Source organism: Geotrypetes seraphini, chromosome 17, assembly GCF_902459505.1.
Source record: "Geotrypetes seraphini chromosome 17, aGeoSer1.1, whole genome shotgun sequence".
Taxonomy (NCBI): domain Eukaryota; kingdom Metazoa; phylum Chordata; class Amphibia; order Gymnophiona; family Dermophiidae; genus Geotrypetes; species Geotrypetes seraphini.
Genome location: NC_047100.1, coordinates 26,968,758 through 26,991,638, shown reverse-complemented (window position 1 = coordinate 26,991,638; position 22,881 = coordinate 26,968,758). Strand labels below are relative to the sequence as shown.

Below are 22,881 nucleotides of genomic sequence, written 5' to 3'. Positions count from 1 at the left end.
ATGGAACACTGGTGTAAATTAGGGTTACTAGATTTTAGACCCTCCCCCTGGCCTGCTCCATCCCCAGCCCCACCCCCCCGCTACCTGTTCATCGGGCAGGAAGGCGTCCATGCATGCATGGATGCTCCCGACGTGATTTCTTTTCAAAATCCGGGGGAAATCCGGACGTAGTGTAAATTCTCTGCATAAATTAGGCATGGATCCCCTAGATTCTATAATAATGAACACAGCAGTGTTTCTCAACTCTGTCCTGGAGCAACCCCTTGCCAGTCAGGTTTTCAAGATATCCACAATAAATATGCATGAAAGACACTGGCATGTAATGGAGGCAATGTATGCAAATCAAGTTTATGCAAATTCAGTGTGGATGTCCTGAAAACCTGACTGGCAAGGGCTTACTCCAGGACCGAGTTGAGAAACACTGTTTTAGTGAATGCCTCTGACCCGACCATGTCCCTCCCATAGCCACGCCCTTAAGTTTACCCGTGCATCTTTATAGAATACCACCTACCAAGATGCGCATGTAAATTGAAGGTACTAGTTGACTCCGTTATTCAATTAAATTTTGTATTCAGATTGAACACGCAACCAAATTTGGGTGCACCATTTTACGGTTCATAGACAACGGCGTGAAAGACAAAGGCGCGCCCGGACAATTGAGCGCAGCGCGGAGGCGCGCGCCGCTCTAAATTACTGTTTTTAGGGCTCCGACGGGGGTGTGTGTGTGGGGGGAACCCCCCACTTTACTTAATAGACATCACGCCGGCGTTATGGGGGGTTTGGGGGGTTGTAACCCTCCACATTTTACTGTAAACTTAACTTTTTCCCTAAAAACAGGGAAAAAGTGAAGTTTTCAGTAAAATGTGGGGGGTTACAACCCCCCAAACCCCCCACAACACCCCCACAACGCGGCGCGATGTCTATTAAGTAAAGTGGGGGGGTTCCCCCCCACACCCCCCCCCGTCGGAGCCCTAAAAACAGTAATTTAGAGCGGTGCGCGCCTCCGCGCTGCGCTCAATTGTCTGGGCGCGCCTTTGTCCCGGCGCGCTTTTGACCTGACACCCCATTTTACATTTGTAGAATTTGGGGGCATATGGCTCTTCTGTGAAGGCAGTCTGCTTCTGGTACTTAATCGTCTTTGGAACCAAGCTCTCTCCGTTGCTTCCTTCCTCACTGCTCAGAAGCTCAAACCATTTGCTGACCCATGATGCAGAGGAGGTGTAAATGCTGTCTGGGAGATTTTTTGAAGCACACAGGTATTTTTGCTTTCTAAAGTGGAGAGTGTTACATACATTTTAAAAGTTCACCCAGGTCACGCATAGAACTTGCCTCCTTAAAACCTGTATGTACATAAGAACATAAGAAGTTGCCTCCGCTGAGGCAGACCAGAGGTCCATCCTGCTCAGCGGTCCGCTCCCGCGGTGGCCCATCAAGCCCATTGCCTGAGCAGTGGTATATATCTATACCCTTCAATCCCTTTTTCTTCTAGGAATCTATCCAAACCTTCTTTGAAACCATTTAATGTGTTCCTGTCTACCACAGCCTCTGGAAGCGCGTTCCATGTATCCACCACCCTCTGAGTGAAGAAGAACTTCCTAACGTTTGTTCTAAACCTGTCCTCTTTCAGTTTCTCCGAGTGCCCCCTTGTACTTGTGCTGCAGATGTGCACCTCTAGGCAGCAGGTTTTCCCAAATTGCTGCTTTAGGGCAGTGTTTTTCAACCTTTTTACACCTATGGACCGGCAGAAATAAAAGAATTATTCTGTGGACCGGCATTGGTCTGTGGACAGGCAGTTGAAGAACACGGGGCTAAGTCGTGGGCCAGACCCCGCCCATCTCTACCCAATCTCCACTCCAGCCCCCGCCCCCATAATAGTACTAATTGCATCTTGTACTTCCCGTGCCTCATCTGGAAGCCTTCCCTCTGACATTGCGACGTCAGAGAGAAGGCTTCCGGTTCAGGCGCAGGATGCCCGTAGGAGCCACTGCCCGTGGCTTTGTGTACTGAATCAGTTAGGAAGAGGGAGCTGGCTCGAAGATAACGCCGCATCAATCGCACCGTGGACCGGCGGTTGAAGAACACTGTTTTGGGCCTGATGCACGTGCTGGCCCTGTGGACCGGTAGGAAATTTCTGTGGACCGGCACTAGTCCGTGGACCGGTGGTTGAAGAACACTGCTTTAGGGTGTATGCCCACTTTTTATTTGCCCTTCTCAGGCTATCTCTGCTATAATACGTTGGGCTAACTGCGCTGCGTCTCCTGTCAACTTGTTACCAGTGCTGTAATTTCGGCTCTTTTTTTTTTTTTTAAAGCACTTTTGTTTTAAATGCGGCTGCTATGCCTCTTGTTTTGTATATGGCAGTGTTGTGTAAACAAGCTGATTACTTGCTAGGCACTGGCCCCGGGGAACCTGCAGCTGCTCCATCCCTGTTCCCAGCTGACGTTTCTACGGAGCAAAGCGTGCTAAAGGGAAAAAAAAAAGGAACAGAAGAGAGAAAAATAGAAATGTTTGATAACGGGAGCAAACCTTCCTGCAGCCAAGTGCCTGTTTACAAGTGTAGGTTGTTTGTAAGCCTTCTCCTCTCTTGAGCCTTTGCTGCCCCATTGCAAACATAGTGGTTCGACAGGTTTTGTGTTTGGGCTTAGCTTTGTGTTAACCAGGATCACAAATTAGCACAGGGAGCATTTTCTAACTGGGATGCATATACATTTCAAAATGTAAATAGGAAGGGGTGATGGCTTCATTCCTTTTGCTAGCGCCCAGGTTAATAATATTGCCTTTGAAATCCACGTGTAAACAGATTGTATACGGGAGCAATTAATGTGACTTTCCAGATTTTTCTCGGAAATATTTTAATGGTTTAATTTACGATGCTCCTCGCTTAATATTGTGAATGGCATAGGGACGTATTTACAGCCTAATCAGAGAAAGGCAGCCTTATTGTCATTAGAACAACACTTTGACTAATGGCTTTTTGCCCACAGTGTTTGGGCAGGCTCTGCGTGAGGATTTCATTTTTAAAAGATGTGTAATCGTTATGGGGGGATTTTAATGCCAAAGGAGTAAGTCTCTCTGAAGGCGCAGTGGTTGGAAAGTGCAGTATAGGAGAAAGAAAGGAAATGAAGCAGGTGGTAACTTAGTACAGTTTTGTAAAACTAATCAAATGTTACATTACATTAGTGACTTTTAGTCTGCCTTATCCTCGCAATTCTAGGCGGATTAGAAAAGAAGTAAGCTGGACATTTGCAGGACAATTACGGGATCAGGTACTAATTACAAGACTGTGAGTCCAAAATAAGGGATACTTAAGTTACGGCATTAGTTTGTCTTGACCAAATTCTTGAATAGAAGAGTCTTTATTTCCCTTCGGAGGGTTTTGTAATTGGGCGTTATTGGTAAGTGAGCGAGGAGGTGGTCTAATTTCACTGCATGAGTTGCTAGTAGTCCGTCGTACATCTTTTTGCACTGTGTGCCTTTTGGGGAGGGGGGGTGAGTAAATGGAGTCTTGAGTTCTCCCTTGGCCTGGTTGATAAGGCGATCGTTCACGTAGGTAGGGATAGCGCCATTCAGGGCTTTTCAGCATCATAAACTTCACCAGTGCACATGGACCTCTCCGAATGGCATGTATCAAAATAAAATAGATTATATTTGTATTGGTCGGAGATGAAAATTTGCAATTTTGATGGATTTTGATGGCACGGACTAAACCAGGAGCAGATTGTAGACGTGTCAAAAGCTCATGGTCACTTCCAGAAGACTATTGTATGAAGCTAAATAATAGATTTGCTGCTCTTGATTATAAGTGATAGAGAGAGAACCTGAAGAGTTATGGAATGACATCAAAATTGTAATTAGTGATGAAGCTGCAAAAACATTTCAGAGGATAAAGAAAACAAAAACAAAAAAAAAATTGCCTTGGATCTCGGAAGAAACTAGAAAAGTAGCAGAACAAAAAAGACAAGCAGAACTTTCTGGTGATAGAGAAAATATTACAAATGAACTGAGCATTTCAACGACAAGTTTGGCAAGACATGGAAACACATTTTCAGGATATATGTCAGAGAATTGAATCGTAAAACCAGATTTATGGTAAAACCAGATTTATCTTATCAGGATATTAAGAGACGACAGCAGAAATTTTAGTTTTGATTGGGGATGCTTAAAGATGCCAGTAGAATGATACTGAATGACCCAGATGGCATTAAAAAGAGATGGAAAGAATATACAGAAAATCTATATAAAAAGAAAGCAATGTAGAAAAATTGGGGAAATTGACTTGGACATTGACACTGAAGAAGAACAGGTATTTTAAGGGAGGGAGTTAGAGAAGTAATTAAGGCTTTTTCAAACAAGCCTTAATGGTATTCCAATTGAATGAATTAAAGGCTCAGAAGGTGCTATTATGGCTCTCACTCAACTGTGTCAACAGATTTGGGAGACAAAAACACAGCCAACTGACCGTTGTTTATACCTGTCCCTAGAAAAGTTACACCAAAGACTGTAACAACTATAGAACATTTGCATTAATTCCACACACCAGCAAAATATTATTAAAAATAATACATATAACCATATATGGAGCAAGAATTACCTCAGGCTGGTTTTAGAAAAGGTCAAGGAACCAGAGATGATATTGCCAATGCTAGGTGGATACTGGAAAAGAGTAGGGAATATCAAAATCCTCTGTATTTTTGCTTCATTGATTATAGCAAAGCTTTTGATTGTGTGGATCATGATAAATTATGGAGAACCCTAGTACAAATTGGAATACCAAAATACATAAATTTGCTTATAAAGAGCCTCTATGAAAATCAAGAAGCTGCAGTGAGAACTGAATATGGCAAAACTGATTGTTTTCCAATAAAACGGCAAAGTCATTTTTAGAAAAGAAAATTTGGAAGAAGAGTGTCGGTTTCAAAGTTGGTGGTTGGAACATAACCTTCATTGTGCAGATGACACAACACTGCTTGCCAGCAGTAAAGACGATACGTTGTAACTCCCGAAGAAAGCCAAAACTGAAAGTCATAAAATGGGATTAGAACTGAACATAAATAAGATGAAGATCATTAACATGATGAAGATTTTGAACTTGAAGGTGATAGAATAGAAGTTGTAAAGAGTTTTAATTTCTTGGGTTCTTTTGTAAACAAGGAAGCAACAAGAAGTAACTAGTTGTGAAGAAATGTACTGTAGAATGGTACTTGGTTGCTAAGGAAGGCTCTTGACAAAGTATTTAAAGGCAAGCAAAAAACACTCAAAATGAAGATCAGACTTGTCCACGCATTTATTTTCATGGTGGTCAATTATGGATATGAAAGGGCATTACGGACGTGAAAGGGCATTACGGAAGCAAGACAGAAAGAAGATGTGATTGATTTATTTGAACTTTGGTGCTGGAGAAGGATTTTATGCTTTCCGTGGACTGCCAGAAGAACTAATAAACCAATTTTGGGAGAGATTACACTGACTGTCACTTGAAGCCCACAGGATGAAGTTACGACTGTCTTATTTTGGTCACACCATTAGAAAGGAGAGATTATTGGAGAAAGACATCATGTTTGGAAAGATTGAAGGAAACAGGCAAAGAGGGTGTCTGCATACATTGAAGACAACTATGGAGATGACACCGAAGGACTTTGTTAGACTAGCACACAACTTGACTTCTTTTTGGGTCTATGATTCATCAAGTTGCTAGGACTTGAATATGAATCAATGGGCACCTAACACATGCAATCTTTCTATAGGGTCAAACAAGATTCTTTTTTTTTTAGAGAGTGGATAGATTTAGAAGAGAAGTGGCCTAGTGACTGGAGCAGTGGGCTAAAATCCAAGTAGCACTTCCTGTACTGACTGTTCTTGTTATCTTAGATGGGCTACATTATCCTTTTTTGTGTTGGGTACCTACTTCGATTCACAGGTCTTTGTCCCAAAGAACGTACAATTCCTGAATACTAAGAGTTCTACAAGATGTCCTTTAAATATTTCTTTGGAAAAGCAAGTTAAACGTATAGATATTATGTTGCATGTCTAAATATGATTGAAAACAATTTCTAAATTTAAAATGGGGTAACACAGCGATTATAGATTTCTCCTATATCCTATACATTGAGGAATTTAAACAATTACTTTTTTTTTTTTAAATATATGTTGATATAACTATATATTTTGCTTCTTAAGTTGTACACAGCTGTAGACTTAGGCAGCAAAGCTGAAGGTTTTGTTAACATATTGCTAGGGTGACAATAGTTTTCTCTTTAGGGATCTTTGTTTGCACCACTCAAGTATTGATTTTGACAAGTAGTCTTCTGTTTGCACTGAAATCTGTTCTGGATGTTTAAACTGAGATTTCCGTCTTGTACAAATCCCATTTCTAGTTGGTGTCTTCCTTCATTGATAGGCATAAGACATAATATTTTTGTTTGCTGTGGAGAGATCATAGATTGTGGACATTAGGACTTCTTTAATTCCCTTCCCCCAGTTTCTGTAGGGTGACCATTTTAAGATTCATCACTGTTTTGCGACTTCTACCTTTTATTATCATAGGATGCTCAGTTGAGGATTAGAGAATGACAAGGGAATAAATTTTCCCCCGTCCCCACGGAACTCATTTTCCGTCCCGTCCCCGCAAGTTATTTTCCTGTCCCTGCCCCATTTCTGCAAGCTGCGTCCTCATCTGCACAAGCCTCAAACACTTTAAAATCATAAGTGTTCGAGGCTTGTGCGGTTAAGGCTGAGCTTACAGGAATGGGACAGGGACAGTGACAAAACTTGTGGGGATGGGACGGAGAAAATGAGTTCCCGGGGGATGAGGAAAAATTTGTCCCTGTATCATTCTCTATTGAGGATCCTCCTTTCTGCTTGGTAGCCAAAGAATGCATAGTGTACAGTATTCTCTGGTTTGTTTGTTTTTTCTGTGACTAAAGGATGGACAGCGTAGATTTTCCTTGCTTATTGTTCATTATTATTTCTTTTTCAATTTCATTGGTTTCCTACTGTAGGCCTTCTCTTTTCCCTTGGTAGGCAGAGACTGACTCGTTTGGATTCTTCTTTATCTTTGGAGGCTGAAGGTTAATTATCGAGGCAGCCTCTAGAGTGCTTTGTTATGCTGCCTAGTAAGACTATTTTGACACCTGACAAAAATGACCTACTGTCTTCAGAACCTACCATAAATGTGTCTGTGTAATGACGTGTAACAAGGACCAAGAATGATGTACTTGAGCTTTCCAGTGTCATCTGGACAAAAGACCGGTGTGATCTCCAAAGCTCATTTGTCTCAACATTTATGATGCATTCCATTGCACCAAAACAAGAATTCATCATAACCAGTAAAAGAGTCCAGTTTTCCTCTAGGTTCAGTGTGGCTTTCAGAACTGTTTTCCACTTGTAACAGTAGCAAACTAACTTGCATTATCTGGTCATGAGCAGCCATTCTTTTAGGGTTTTCCCCACTATTTATATCAGTTCGTTAAATTACTAGAAAGACTTTACTACAATGGTCTCAAACTCAAACCCTTTGCAGGGCCACATTTTGGATTTGTAGGTACTTGGAGGGCCTCAGAAAAAGTAGTTAATGTCTTATTTAAAAAATGACAATTTTGCATGAGATAAAACTTTTTATAGTTTATAACTCTTTCCTTTTGGCTAAGTCTTAATAATAATATTGTCATTTATAGCTAAAGAGACATAGGATCAATAACCTGATTTATTTACTTTTGTGATTATGGTAAATATAGTACCTATGGTAAACATAGTACCTGCCGGGCCGCGAGTTTGAGCCCACTGTACTAGACATATGCATTGCTGTACACAAAACACATATGAGACAGTCTCTACGTGACAGAGCTTACAATCTATTTGAGACAGACAAACCAGACAAAGAACTGATTAGGGGATTACATAGAGTGGGAATGATTTCAACAGATATGGATATCTGCTAGAACCCATAGAAGATAGTAAAGAGTGGCAGACCGTGATAAATTATTGAAAACGACAGACTGAAATGATCAAGTCCATTTAGACCTACCTTGTGTGCACATGTGTGGTGGTAATGAAGAAGAAAGGCTTTGTGGCTAGTTGTGATCATCCTACCAGCATAGTGTTGGAAGAGCATGGCCAAGGTAATATTCTAGATAAAGAAATACAGTACACTTCTCCCTCGTTATTCGCGGGGGGTACGGGCAGAGCCGGACTGCGAATGGCAAAAAACCACGATTATCTGGCTCTGACCCTGCCGCCTTCCCGGCCTTACCTGGTGGTCTAGAGGGCTTTCGGGGCAGGAGCGATCTTCCTACGTTCCTGTCCCGTGCAGATCGCCATGAGGAAATGGCTGCTGTGAGTTCCCATAGTCTCTTGAGACTACGACGGGAACTCCCTACAGCCATTTCCTCATGGCGATCTGCACGGGGCAGGAGCGTAGGAAGATCGCTCCTGCCCCGAAAGCCCGCTAGACCACCAGGTAAGGCCGGGAAGGTGGCAGGGAGGTAAAAAATATGTTTTTTTAAAATTTTCCTCACCTCCCCAGAAAAAAATCGCGATTATGTGAAATCGCGAGTGCAGAAACCGCGAATGGGGAGGGGGAAGTGTATATTTCTTTAGTATCAGCTGTCCCATTCTGAGCAAATGGTTATCTCCTATTACCAACAGATGAAGACAGAGAGAAAAAAAAACGTAGTTCTTCCCAGTGATCTCGGTATAAGGTCTGGCGCTAAGAAGAAACCTGTACCTTTAGCACAGTGTCTCCCAAACTTTGTCAAGCCGTGGCACACTAAACGTGGTGGCTGCGGCTCGAGGCATCTGGAAGTGCGTATGTTGACGTGATGCCATCACATCAACGTCCGCAAGTGTGCGAAGACCCTCCAGATGGGCCCTGAGCTGCCAGTGTGGGGTGCTGGAAGTGAAGGATGTGCCTCTCACCACTGGAGGCACGTCCTGTAGAAAACCAGCGTTGGCACCTCTCTCTTCCCAAGTTTTCACGTTTACCAAGTTTATTTAAAATTTGATATACTGCATAATAAATATCTAAGCAGTGTACAGAAATTTTTAAAAAAATGTAAAATTTGGGGCTATACATTAAAACACCGAGACAGAATATTCAAACACATGTGAAATACAATTAATGATGGGATAGATGTGCAAGAAAAGGCAAGTACAAGAGGAAGGGAGTGTGCTCTTCATTTGAAGTCATAGGTTAGAATTCTGGGTATTACAAATTGTAGGCATCTTTGAATAGAAACGCTTTAAAATTGGATTTGAATTTATCTAAGGAGGATTCTTCCTGGAGGTTCGATGGTAATGCGTTCATATAGAGTGGGTTCCGTCCCTGATAAGATCTTCTTGTGTGTGGTATCATAAAATAAGTGACGTAAGGAGGGAATGGTTAAGAGATGTTTGATTACTAGATCCGTGAGTGTTCTTGAGGAGCCTGTCCATGAGTCCTGGGGAGAGAAAGGTTTTTTATTTTGAACGTGAGATGTAAGATTTTTTAGGTAATCCTGTGGGTAAGTGACAACCAGTGGGATTTTATCAGAAGAAGAGTTACGCGATCAATTTTTTTTTTGCTTATATATTAGTTTAATGGGTGTATTTTGGCTAATCTGAAGTTGTCTTCGGTTTTTTCTGATCTAATCCTTGACATAGTGAATTAAATGATCGAGTTGAGAGATAGGGATATGATGTATTCCAGAAAGGCATTTAAGATCTGGTGTTAAATGATCATAATAATTGCAAGTCAAAGATCTTGATGCTTTTTTGGAGTATGTTTCTGTTTCTCTCTATGCTTATTTTTATCTCTATTTTGTTTACTTTAATTATTATTTTAATTCTATCTTTAAATTATTTATTCATTACTTGTTGGAATATTTCATTTCTATCTCTATCTCTACCTCTGTCTTTTTATTTTATTTTTCATACTGTTTCTTCAGGTACTTTAGTTAGATTGTGAGCCTTTGGGACAGTTAGGGAATTTCCAAGTACCTATCTTATTTATTTAGTTTTTATTTATTGTATCTTTAATGCATCATTTTTGTAAACCGCTTGGAAACCTCACGGTTATTAGCGGTATATAAGAATTAAATTAAAATTACTAAGGAACGCAGTAGAATGTTTAAGGATGAAGGTTCTAAAAGACTAGAGATTGATCGGATCATGCGTAACCTATAGAAACATTTTCACTGTCTCGGCACACAGTTTTTGCGATACGCTGCTCTAGCAGATGATAGGGATCTCTGGTTGGTGTTCATGTCCCTGGCTTAGCTCCCACCCAGCATGAAAACGCTTCACCGAAGTAAATTGGGGGTAAAGGGAGACAAATAAAGATCCATTGCTGCTTTCTGTTTCTTTGGACTGTGGTAGGATGGTGTGCTTTTTCTCTTTAGTTACTGTTCATTTCAAATGTGAAATATCTGATTATTAATAACTGGGGATTTTAAAATTATCAGGTCTAATATTTTAAAAAAATGTTGAGCTCCCAACTTAGCTTCCTAAGGCTCTCCTTCTACTAAAGCGAATTAATGCAGGCCAGCAAAGTAACTGTACCAAAGCCCTTTAAATCCCCTATAGACTTAAGTGCGGTTGCCGTGTGGCACTCGCTACCACTCCTTAGTAAAAGGGGGCCTAAATTTGTGCCCTATTTTCAGCTGAAAATCCATCTTAATCTAGGAGCTTAGGTTAGACTCATAAAGTTAGGCCTGCCATTCGTTTGCCTAGATTTGAGCCTAGTATGAAAATTCAGTGCTCAGCTTCTAACTTCTTTCCTTGCTTTAAATTCACCCCTGTTGCTACCCACTTTTAGCGAAATTTTGGGCAAATATTTCAGCACCCAGCCCTAGAAAAGTTTCAAAAAGGTCAGTTTATGAACAAAATTCTCTTGAGAGCATAAATCTTTTTGAATATTGGCCCCCAGAATAACAAACCAATAGAGAAAAAGATTCCATAAAGGCAAGGGGCCATTTCTCTCTTTAGAACGAAGTACACAGATTAACAGCATGATGTCCACTTTGTTTATTCTCTGTGGACTTTGTTCTTGAATCTTATTTTGTTTTTTGTACTTGATAATGATGGGGTTTTTTTTTTACATTTTTTAAAATAAAATCTGCTCTAAGGGAATAAAAGTTGGCCACTAACATGAATGGCTATGTTCAATCCTTAGTCAGATATTGTAGTGCATATATAATCTACTCAATTCACTACACGTTATACTCAGAAAGAGGTGAAATGTTTGTAAACCATCCATCTTGCATTTAAGAGCAAAAAAAAAAAATACCTTGTTTGACACATTAACATGCAGGATAATGAGATGCTGTAGTGCAAAGGTATTTTCCCCACCTCTTGAATGTGTCTCATGCCTTGTTGTTTTCAAGGAAGTGGTGGGGTATTGGACTTGTTCACATTTCAGCTAAAAGATGAAAAAAAACACAAAAAAACACCCAACTTCTTGTTTTCGTTTTAGAATTCTGAATGCTCTTTCTGGGGCTTTTAAACCTGTTGGCAATCTTGTGATGGTTAAGATTTTGGTCTCGCTTCAGAGCTGCACCTGCACCATGAGTAAATAGATGTGTTGTTTACAACTAAAAACGGTAAGTTAGAAAGCATTTTCTAATATTCTTTTTAAAAAAGTGTTTCATCTACATTAAACTTGAGATAACCCTGCCTATAGAAGTTAATTGACTTACAGGATAACCTTGCCTGCAGGATTTAGACCTTACTGAAAAATATTTGTGGGCTTCTGTTGGCGTCCTCTTCATGACTTGACTGCATCAATAAATTTGATAGCAAATTCTTTGCACTTTAATACATTGTTCTGATTTCAGCACAATAATAATTTGAAGTTGCCTTTGAGGCCCAAGTAGGCCCCTTCATCTGGTCATTTTGTTGTTGTGTTGGTGTAATAAGGTGGTGGCCTCACTTACAAAGAGCAGTTTTCTGTCCAGCACCTGTCTGGCCAGTAGAGCTGAATGATACAATGTTAAACAACCTGATTAACTCAGTGAGAGATTGGAGAAACTGGGCCTCTTCTCCCTTGAAAAGAGGAGACTGAGAGGGGACATGATCGAAACGTTCAAGATAATGAAGGGAATAGACTTAGTAGATAAAGACAGGTTGTTCACCCTCCCCAAGGTAGAGAGAACAAGAGGGCACTCTCTAAAGTTAAAAGGGGATCGATTCCGTACAAACATAAGGAATTTCTTCTTCTCCCAGAGAGTGGTAGAAAACTGGAACGCTCTTCCGGAGGCTATTATAGGGGAAAACACCCTCCAGGGATTCAAGACAAAGTTAGACAAGTTCCTGCTGAACAAGAACGTTCGGTGGTAGAGCTAGTCTCAGTTAGCGTGCTGGTCTTTGACCAGAGGGCCACCGCTTGAGCGGACTGCTGGGCACGATGGACCACTGGTCTGACCCAGCAGCGGCAATTCTTATGTTCTTATGACTACCTGCTACTTTTCTTATCTCTTCCATCTGGGCTCTTAGCTTTCCTAACAAATAGTCTAGTGTGTTGGGGAAGGTGGGAAATGGAGCCATTTGCAGCCTAAGGAGATATTTTCAAATGACTTGGGCTTCTTGGTGGTGCTAACTCTATAAACGAGCGTTGTCATGCAGTACGAGCACATATACATGTCACGTCAAATACACACAATATATGCGCGTCGCATCACTGATCGCGTCTGAGCATAATACATACACCCGCAGTTCAAGTGTGCACAACATACGCACAGCTCACGCTGAGCGCGGCTGAACGTAATAAAAGCATCACGCCCAATTCACCCACAGTGTAGTGACTGTTCGAAATGAGTGAAATCTTGCAATATAAGTACGTACAGTACTGTGTTTTCTTTTAAAGTTCTTGGGATGTGGAACGAATCGTCCGAGTTTCCATTATTTCCTATGGGGAAATTCGCTTTGATATACGAGCGCTTTAGATTACGAGCATGCTTCTGGAATGAATTATGTGAATTATGCTCGCAAATCAAGGTACCACCGTATGTATGTATGTTTCAAGTTTCAAGTTTTATTCATATTTGATTAGTCGCTTAATTAAAATTTTTCTAAGCGAGTTACAATATGTAAAAACAACATATAATTTAACATTGTATTAAAAACAAAAAAACAAAAACAAACAAACAAACAAAAAAAAACAAAACAGAAAACAAAATAGCAAAAATAGTTTAAACAATAAATATGTTTTGAAAAATGTTTAAAGAAGGAATACAACTGGCAAGTTTACGGACTGATACACTAGGTAAGAGAAAGATAAACATTAAAAGGGAGAAGGTTGAAGAAATATGCAGAGGAAGGAAGAGAGTCTAAAAAAGCAATTTACAAGTTGAAAGCATCCTTAAATAAGAAGCTTTTTAAGTTCTTTTTAAAATGGCTTAGATTATATTCATCTCTTAATTGTAGAGGTAAAGAATTCCAGAGTTGTGGTGCTATTACTGAAAACATATCCTGACGACGGGTTCCAATAAATTTCAAGGAGGGAATAACTAGAAGTTTTTGGTATGTATGTGTGTGTGTGTGTGTGTGTGTGTACCCATTCTCTGTTAGATATCAACTTCAGGTCCATCCAGACTTCCAGGTCCATCCCAACTTCAGGTCCATCCAAAGGTTCCTTTGTCATGGCTCTGGAGCCATCAGGAAACATCCAGTTTTCATTTTGTTTCAGTTTGTGCCATTTCTGTTGGCACACGCCTACTCTTTCCTGGCTAGAAAAGGTTGTTTACCTGGTTTGTGCGTAGCCCAGCATTCTGTGGGAAGCCCACAAAAATGAAATGGTGGGATTTTACTTTCCTGTAGAGGTACCATGGTTGGAGAAAAGAATGGAGCAAAAACAAGAATCATTTTGAAAGACCTGAATGGTCCAACCAGTCTGCCCAACCTGATTCAATTTAAATTTTTTAAATTTTTTCTTCTTAGCTATTTCTGGGCAAGAATCCAAAGCTCTACCCGGTACTGTGCTTGGGTTCTAACTGCCAAAGCCTCCATCAAAACTCACTCCAGCCCATCTACACCCTCCCAGTCATTGAATACCTCCCCAGCCCATCCTCAACCAAAAGGCCATATACAGACACATACCGTACAAGTCTGCCCAGTACTGGCCTTAGTTCTTCAATATTTACTATTATTTTCTGATTCTAGATCCTCTGTGTTCATTCTATGCTTCTTTGAACTCCGTTACCGTTTTCCTCTCCACCACCTCTTTCGGGAGCGCATTCCAGGCATCCATCATCCTCTCTGTAAAGTAGAATTTTCTAACATTGCTGTTGAATCTGCCACCCCTCAACCTCAAATTATGTCCTCTGGTTTTACCATTTTCCTTTCGCTGGAAAAGATTTTGTTCTACATTAATTTCCTTTAAGTCTGAATCATATCTCCCCTGTCCCTCCTTTCCTCTAGGTTATACATATTCAGGGCTTCCAGTCTTTCCTCATACGTCTTCTGGCGCAAACCTCCTGTCATTTTTGTCACCCTCCTCTGGACCGCTTCAAGTCTTCTTATGTCCTTTTCCAGATTCGGTCTCCAAAACTGAACACAATACTCCAAGTGGGGCCTTACCAATGACCTGTACAGGGGCATCAACACCTTCTTCCTTCTACTGACTTCGCCTCTTTTTATACAGCCCAGCATCCTTCTGGCAGCAGCCACTGCCTTGTCACACTGTTTTTTCGCCTTTAGATCTTCAGACACTGTCATCTCAAGGTCCCTCTCCCCGTCCGTGCATATCAGCCTCTCACCTCCTAGCGTATATGGTTCCTTCCGATTATTAATTCCCAAATGCATTACTCTGCATTTGTTTGCATTGAATTTTAGTTGCCAGACATTAGAACATTCCTCTAACTTTTGCAGATCCTTTTTCATATTTTCCACTCCTTCTTCAGTGCCTACTCTGTTACAAATCTTGCTATCATCCACAAAAAGGCAAACTTTTCCTTCTAACCCTTCAGCAATGTCACTCACAAACATTTTGAATAGGATCGGCACCAGCACCGAACCCTGAGGGACTCCACTACTCACCTTTCCTTCCTCCGAGCAACTTCCATTAACCACCACCCTCTGGCGTCTGTCAGACAGTCAGTTTCTAACCCAGTTCACCACTTTGGGTCCTAACTTCAGCCCTTCAAGATTGTTCAAGAGCCTCCTATGAGGAACTGTGTCAAAGGCTTTGCTGAAATCTAAGTAAATTACATCTAGCCTATGTCCTCGATCCAGCTCTCCAGTCACCCAATCAAGAAATTCAATCAGGTTTGTTTGGTACGATTTACCTTTTGCAAAGCCATGTTGCCTCGGATCCTGTAACCCATTAGATTCAAGGAAGTACGCTATCCTTTCTTTCAGTAGCACTTCCATTAGGAAATTTAATTCTACATTTAGAAAACTAGCAACACCAGAAAAAATATATAAGATTCATGAGTTATGCCATTATATAACTAATAGCTTTTATTACTAATAAAATGTAGCTGGAACAGATTGACATGGTCATGTGAAAGTTGGTCGTATTAGTGAGACCACTTTTATGCATTTACTGAACGCATTTATAAAAATCAGAAATGGGAACACTAGTGTAACACTAGATTCCTGCTATGCGAGCCCTTAATATTGCAGGAATCATTGAACATGGCATAGTCTGTATGTAACTCCAAGTAGGAAGCTCAGCCTGGATGTTCATGTTTATTAAAAACTTTCTATACCACATAACAGCCAAAAAAAGGATCCAAACAGTGTACAATATAATAATAATAATAATAATAATAATAATAACTTTATTTTTGTATACCGCCATACCCAAGGAGTTCTAGGCGGTTTACATTAGATTAACAAAAAATTACAAGTGGTTTAAAAACAATTGAACAATATTAGAGGCAAGCAATAAATAATACGTGGTTCGAAAACAATTGAACAATATTTGGAGCAAGGAGGTAGAATGAAGTTAGGAGAAGAGAGGGGGGTAGGTTAGGGGGGGGAGGGGGTGGGTAGGTTGGGAAAGGAGGTGGAAGAGGGGAGGAGGAGATTGTTGTTCATTGGAGAGGGGTGTTAGGTGTCTTGTCCATGGAATAGGTGAGTTTTGAGAGATTTTCTAAACCCAAGGTAGGTGGGGGCCTCAAGGACAATTTGGGCTAGCCATGGGTTCAGTTTGGCAGCCTGGAAGGCAAAAGTTTTATCAAGGAATCTTTTGTAGTGACATAGTTTCAGGGAGGGGAAGGCGAAGAGTTGAATTCTGCGGGAGTACTTGTTTATGTGATTCAGATAGAAGTGAGGGTTTAAGTAGCTTGGGGATAGGCCAAATACTGTTTTATAGCAGAAGCAGGCAAATTTGAATAGGACTCTGGATTCAAAGGGTAGCCAGTGAAGTTTGTGGTAGAAAGGGGTGACATGTTCCCATTTTTTCAGGCCGAATATGAGGCGGACCGCAGTGTTCTGGATCATTTTGAGTCTTCTAATGGTTTTCTTCGTGGAGCTCAAGTAAATAATATTGCAGTAATCTAGTATGCTAAGGATGGAGGATTGTACTAGCAGGCGGAATGAGGTCTCGTCAAAGTATTTTTTAATGGTGCGGAGTTTCCATAGCACCGCGATGCATTTCCTAACTGTGATGTCTGTGTGTTTCTCCAGGGATAAATGTTTATCTAGTGTGACTCCCAGTATTTTTAAGGTTTGTTCGAGGGGGAAAGTAGATCCTTTCACTTGAATTGTGGTGTCTTTGATTTTGTCGTTGGGGGTGGCTAGTAAGAATTTTGTTTTGTCGGGGTTTAGTTTTAGTTTGTAGGATAACATCCAGCGTTCAATCTGAGTGAGTATATTTGAGAGTGAGGTAAGAAACTCTGGTGTGAAATTGGTTAGTGGGATGACTATTGTGATGTCATCCGCGTAGATAAAGAATTTGAGTTTGAGGCTTTGCAGGAGGTTTCCTAGGGAGGTAAGGTAGACATTAAATAAGGTGGGGGACAGGGGGACATATTCAATAAGAAAGGAACTCCATTTAAAAATAGGATAGAAAAAAGCAAAAGTAAAAAACAGTGTGTGTGTGTTTTTTTTTAAATGGCAAGCAATCAACAACTCCTCATAACAATTCTAATAAAAACAGTAAATCTTAATAAACTATAATACATACAATTAAAAAATTTATCCATATCAAAAATTAATCATTATATTAGTACAAATTACACTCTTGTAGAAAAAATGTACAGGAAAGCTAAGATTTCTGGAAAAAGTGTTAATTGGGAGAAGTTTGCAGACAGATATTCAAAACAAGAGTCAAATCGTTCAGGTTGGTCTTTGCCACTGCATCCTCTGCCCACTGATGTTTGGAGAATTCACCTTTTTTTCGGTGCCTTTTAGACAGAGACTTTGGTACAGTAGATATTTCCTTGTCCCTGGAGGGCTTGCAATCTAAGGCTGCCCTTGACTAAGCCATACAGCCGAGTGCCATGCGATAAATGCTCTGACTCCCATACAGTTCCTATTGAAGTCAGTGCATTTAGTGCGCCGGCCTGTGTTGGTCGGGCTTAGCAAAAAAGAAGAGGTAAATTTATGCATATGAGGTAATTGAAGGGTTAAGTGACTTGCCCAAGACCACAAGGAGCAGCAGTCCTGACCCGCCAACGCTTGGGCTACTATTCCACTCCATTCAAGATGGGTTAAAGAAAAGAATAGTAAAAAAGCAATTGAATTTTTAAGAGTACCTTTGCTATAAACTGCAGCCTAAAGTGACTTTTACAGAAATTGTAAAAGACAGGAAGAGCCAGAAACAAGGTAGCAGTTAACTTATTTATAGCAGACAGATATCTAGGTTTCCAGGTTTATTAAGCATTTGATATCACACTCGTTATAAGAGACTTTTTTGAGTGGCTTGCAAACTGCTAAATGTGTATATATAATACAGAAAAGAGGATTGTGGACCTTAACAATTTTCAGTAGGAAAGGATAATCGGAAAAAGAGAGAGCACTGAAAAGGAGCCTATCTTGGAAAACATGGTATTAGAGGGGCCCATTCAATCCTGTCTACACTACTGAGTGTGAGGAAAAACCCAGCCCCAAGGGCCTCGGAGATTTGGAAGATGAGATTTAATTTATTGAAAGACCCAACACGGTCTGTGTTTTGGCATAGATTACCTGCGTCAGGGGGTCCAAACCATTTCATTCTGTCAATGAATTAGGCCAAATGAACTCACAGACAGGTCCTTAAAAGAAGACTCTTCAGGGTTGAAAACTAAAATCAGAATATACTCCAGATATCGTTATCGCTCGCTTCTACTAGCCCAGTGAGGGGGGGGAACATAAGAACATAAGAATTTGCCTCCGCTGGGTCAGACCAAGGGTCCATCGAGTCCAGCGGTCTACTCCCGTGGCGGCCCATCAGGTCCATGACCTGTAGAGTGATCTTTTGTCTAACCCGTTGATTCCTACTCCCTTATATCCTGAAAAACCCCTTTTCCCCTTTTATCTATGCCCTTTTTTGCTCCTGTGTCCTCCTTTATCTGTAGCCTTCAATCCCTTTATCCTTCAGGAATTTATCTAGTCCCTCTTTGAAACCCCTTAATGTAGTCTGTCCTATTACATCTTCCGGAAGCGCATTCCAGGTATCCACCACCCTCTGAGTGAAGAAGAACTTTCTAGCATTGGTTCTAAACCTGTCCCCTTTCAATTTCTCTGAGTGCCCTCTTGTTTTTGTAGTTCCTAGTACGCTGAAGAACCTGTTCCTCTCCACCCTCTCTATGCGTTTCACAATCTTGTAAGTCTCTATCATGTCACCTCTGAGTCTCCGTTTTTCCAGGGGGAAGAGCCCAGTTTCTATAACCTTTCAGTGTATGAAAGGTTCTCCATACCCTTAATCATTTATGTCGCTCTCCTCTGGACCATCTCAAGTATCGCCATATCCTTCTTAAGGTACGGTGACCAATATTGGACAAAGTACTCTAGGTGCGGGCGCACCATCGCCCAATACAGAGGCAGGATGACTTCCTTCGTTCTTGTTGTAATACCCTTCTTGATAATACCCAACATTCTGTTTGCTTTCTTTGAGGCTGCCGCGCATTGCACCATTGGTTTCATTGTTGTATCCACCATGAAACCAACGGCGCAAAGACTGGGAAGATGAAATGGTCTGCAACCATTTGTTGAGCGGTTCACAGCGTTTTGGGTGATGTTCAAATGAGGCTTTTATAACTGCATTTTCCAATTTGCTATCCATTCGTATCCCTGTCCTCAAAGGTGATGGTTCTCATTCCGTGCGGGAAGTTCAGTCGTGCCTCGTGGCACCCTTGATTCTCCGTTGTGTAAGCAAGAGTTGGAAACTCATCGGGAATCTTGCTGTCTTCATAACTTTCTAGCTCGGCATTAATTGCTTTCTCTGAACTTAGGAAAAGAGGTAAATTGTATTTCAGAGCAAAAAAAAAAAAAAAAAAAAGACACAGCATTCATGTATGTAACTCTTTACAACAAGCAAAGGTTAACTGGGATGCAGAGCTTGTGTAGTGAGTACCTGACTACGGCATGCTACGATATAATGAGATGAGACAAGGAGATTAAAGCAGCGAACAAATTGCTCATTGTCGGAAATTTTAGTCAGGAAATTGGCAGTGTGTATGTTTTTAAATTAGAGATAACAGTGCCTGCACAATAAATGGACTGAAAGACCGAAGAAGTCAAAATTATTCCTCAGTATTTAAAGTCTGCGTCTGCACTGAAGCTTGTAATACATACTCTACAAGTTTACTTAGGGTTGCTGGGAGGGACTTTTGAGTTCTGCATCCACGCAAATGCATGTGCATTGGACAGTTGTCTGATCCAAACTTTTCAGTGGAAAACTAACGGATGATTTACCATCCACAGCCATAAATCATCTGTAACTCGAGAAGAATATGGTTCTTTCATACTTTCATAGTCTTGTCTCGTCTTTATTTTATTTTTTTTTTATACAAAAAAAAAGTCATTTTAACAATTTAATAAACTAATGCATTTCATGTGTCGGAGTGAATTATTGTAAGTGTTTTGGTCTTTCATAACACAGTGGACTCTGTATTGGTAAAAATATGGACCTTGGCTGCCACCTCAGAAGAAAGTGTAGATTTAATAAACAGTTACGAATGCTGGCAGCTGCCTATCAGATAGCCTAACATCTAGGCTAGCTTATGAAGCTGGTGTCGGCTTACATTTTTATCTCTGAAGTATTTTGAAAGCATTTATTTTGCTTCCCCTGGAGTTCTCAACCTAGCTCAGGTTTTATAATTGGCAGAATATTTTTCTGCACAGCTAATTGGCTAGCTGCCAGCGTGGAAACAGTTGTCTGAACAAGATGATGATCAGAAATTAACATGACATTTGCGTGGTGTTAATGGAATACATTAGAAATGCAGTTCTTGAAAGTAAGAATTGAGTCCATCATTCCCCCCCCCCCAAATCACGGAGGGGCAGGAGAGGCAGGCAGGCCCCTTACAGCAGCGCTGGACCAATCTCTACATCAAATGTACTTTTAAATTCTTCAAACAAAACTGTAATGGTTACCAATTAATTACGACAAATGTCAATTAAAAGTCTACTAAATATTCTGTGAGATTAAGCTTCAATTAAAGGAATTACATTAAGCATAGAAGGCAACATTTGTTCTAATGAATCGGTTTGAAGGTGACGGTTAATAAAGATGCTTTTCTGTAATGTAGGTAGAGATAACTTGAACTAATGAAAAGTGAGTTCTATATAATAATGCTCATTACGGGGGAGGAAATCCATTTCCAGAACACCCAGTATCCTCGAGGAGGCAACATTAGGACTTTTTTAAAGAATAGTGAAAGTGGGGAAGGAACCGTACACATCAACCTAACATAAAGCAGAGTTTATTAAGTACAATCAACGGTTAAAAAACACACATGTCATATCGGACAATAGTTCATCACCAATCTATCTTGCAGATCCTTGTGGACCCGACACAGTCCGTGTTTCAGCTTCAAAATGAAAGCCTGCCTCAGGGGTACAGATGGTGACCCGATAGCACACAAGTACTTCAAAATATCATATCATTTTTTTGCTGTTTGTGGACGCGCAGCCACGAAGCTCTTTAGCGATACGCCAGATTTCTACTCAAAAACACATATTTCATATATCGACTTATTATCCTGATTGATATTTGATTTTGAAGTGCTTGTGTGCCATCTATCGGGTCACCATCTGTATCCCTGAGGCAGGCTTTCACTAAGAAGCCGAAACATGGACCTTGTCGGGTCCACAAGGATCTGCGAGAAAGATTGGCTGTGAAATATTGTCCTATATGACATGTTTGGTTTTTAACCAGATTGTACTTAATAAACTGCTTTATCTCGGGTTAATGTGTAAGGTTCCTTCCCCACTTTCTTTTGTATATTTGTCGTGGTGGTGTTTGCCTTGTTTTATGAATAAAGAATAGCAAAGAAGGGGATTTTCCCATTGATCCATTATCATAACTTATTTACATAGTGGACCAATGTTTCCTGTATTGATTAAAACTACACAAAGCCTAAACTTGTGATATTAAATAATATACTGTATATACCATCCAGTTAGTTGCAATTTACATCAATTGCAAGGTACCAGTTGTTAATTATCAGTGTTGATTAAGCCTTTTAATTGAGTTAAGTGCCTAACTTTAGGTTTCCTTTATAGAATATTGGCCTAATTGTATTATGTTATACGCTAGGCTACCTTTTGAGTTGGTGCAGCAAAATGGTTTACAAATATTGGGAATAAGATGACAGGGAGACAAAACATAAGACGGCTAAAGACAATCAGTGGCGTAGTAAGGGGGAGAGGCGAGGGGGGGGGGCGGTCCGCCCCGGGCGCCTAGTTAGGGGGGCCCCCAGCACTCCTGCTCCTCTCTGCCCCCTCCTTCCCTTCTCCCTTACCTCTAGTTGTTCACTGCTACGAGTGACAAGGTCAACGTGTTCCTCGTAACTGCGTCGGCTCTCCCGCTGATGTCGCGTCCGTGTGCTGCGCATAGGAAGTAATATCAGAGGGAGAGCCACTGGGGTCACGAGGAACACGTTTTTTGGGGTTTTTTATATATGTCTTTATTAATTTTCAAGTATGAACAGAGCAATACATATATCTCTCTAATACACATCAGAACAGAAAAAAGCACCTTCTAACTTACAGAATTTAAAGTCCTCATTTCCCCCATCCCCTTACCAAACAATAATGTAAACATAGTTTCTCTTAGTACTATGAATTCTCCCCCCATCCTTGATATGGATGTGTATGGAAAACAAACCTATATTAAAGAGAGATATCAATCATATAGATGCAATAAAAGCTGCCAACGGGCTCCACACTGACATGAACGCCTCATTATTCCCTAGTAATTCCGCATTCATTTTTTCGTATTTGTAACTAGCGCATAAGTTTGCCCATCAGAAAGGGAAGTTGAGACGGTCAGCGCACTTCCAATTTCTTGTTATCATTTGAAAGGCTATCCCTGTCATGATCAAGAAAAGTCGACATTTATAGCTATCCATTGGGGGCTTTACATGCAATAAGGTGGCACATATGACCAACTCATATGTCCGAGGAAACGACGAAGCGAGTATTTCATTAATGTGTCCCCCAAATCGACTTCCAGAAGCTGAGTATCAGGGGACAAAAGAAAAGCAGATGATCCAGTGTCCCAACATAATAATAATAATAATAATAATTTTATTCTTCTATACCGCCACAATCTTGCGACTTCTAGGCGGTTTACAATCAAGAGAGCTGGACATTCAGCGAAATATAATAAGTAGATATTCAGAGGAAATACAGAGATCAGAGACCTCAGGAGGCAATAGTATAGAAATACAATTTGCTGAGCTAAAATGTAATATGTACATTTTAGTAGGTAATGTCCGACAGGACCTGTTGGGGATAAATAGCAACGTAAAGTTACGA

At 40.6% G+C, this 22,881-nt stretch overlaps 1 protein-coding gene across 6 annotated transcripts in view; it reads left to right on the top strand.

Annotated features, from left to right (window-relative positions):
- The window catches only part of FOXP1 (forkhead box P1), an 825,883-nt gene that overhangs the window by 105,941 nt on the left and 697,061 nt on the right, over positions 1–22,881 (top strand). For 5 of the 6 annotated variants that reach the window (XM_033926373.1, XM_033926372.1, XM_033926366.1 and 2 more), the window contains exon 3: positions 11,447–11,573. The exons of the other annotated variant lie outside the window; for it this stretch is intronic. The gene's annotated coding sequence lies outside the window, so the exon portion shown is untranslated. The remainder of the gene's footprint in view (positions 1–11,446; positions 11,574–22,881) is intronic. 6 annotated transcript variants of the gene reach the window in all.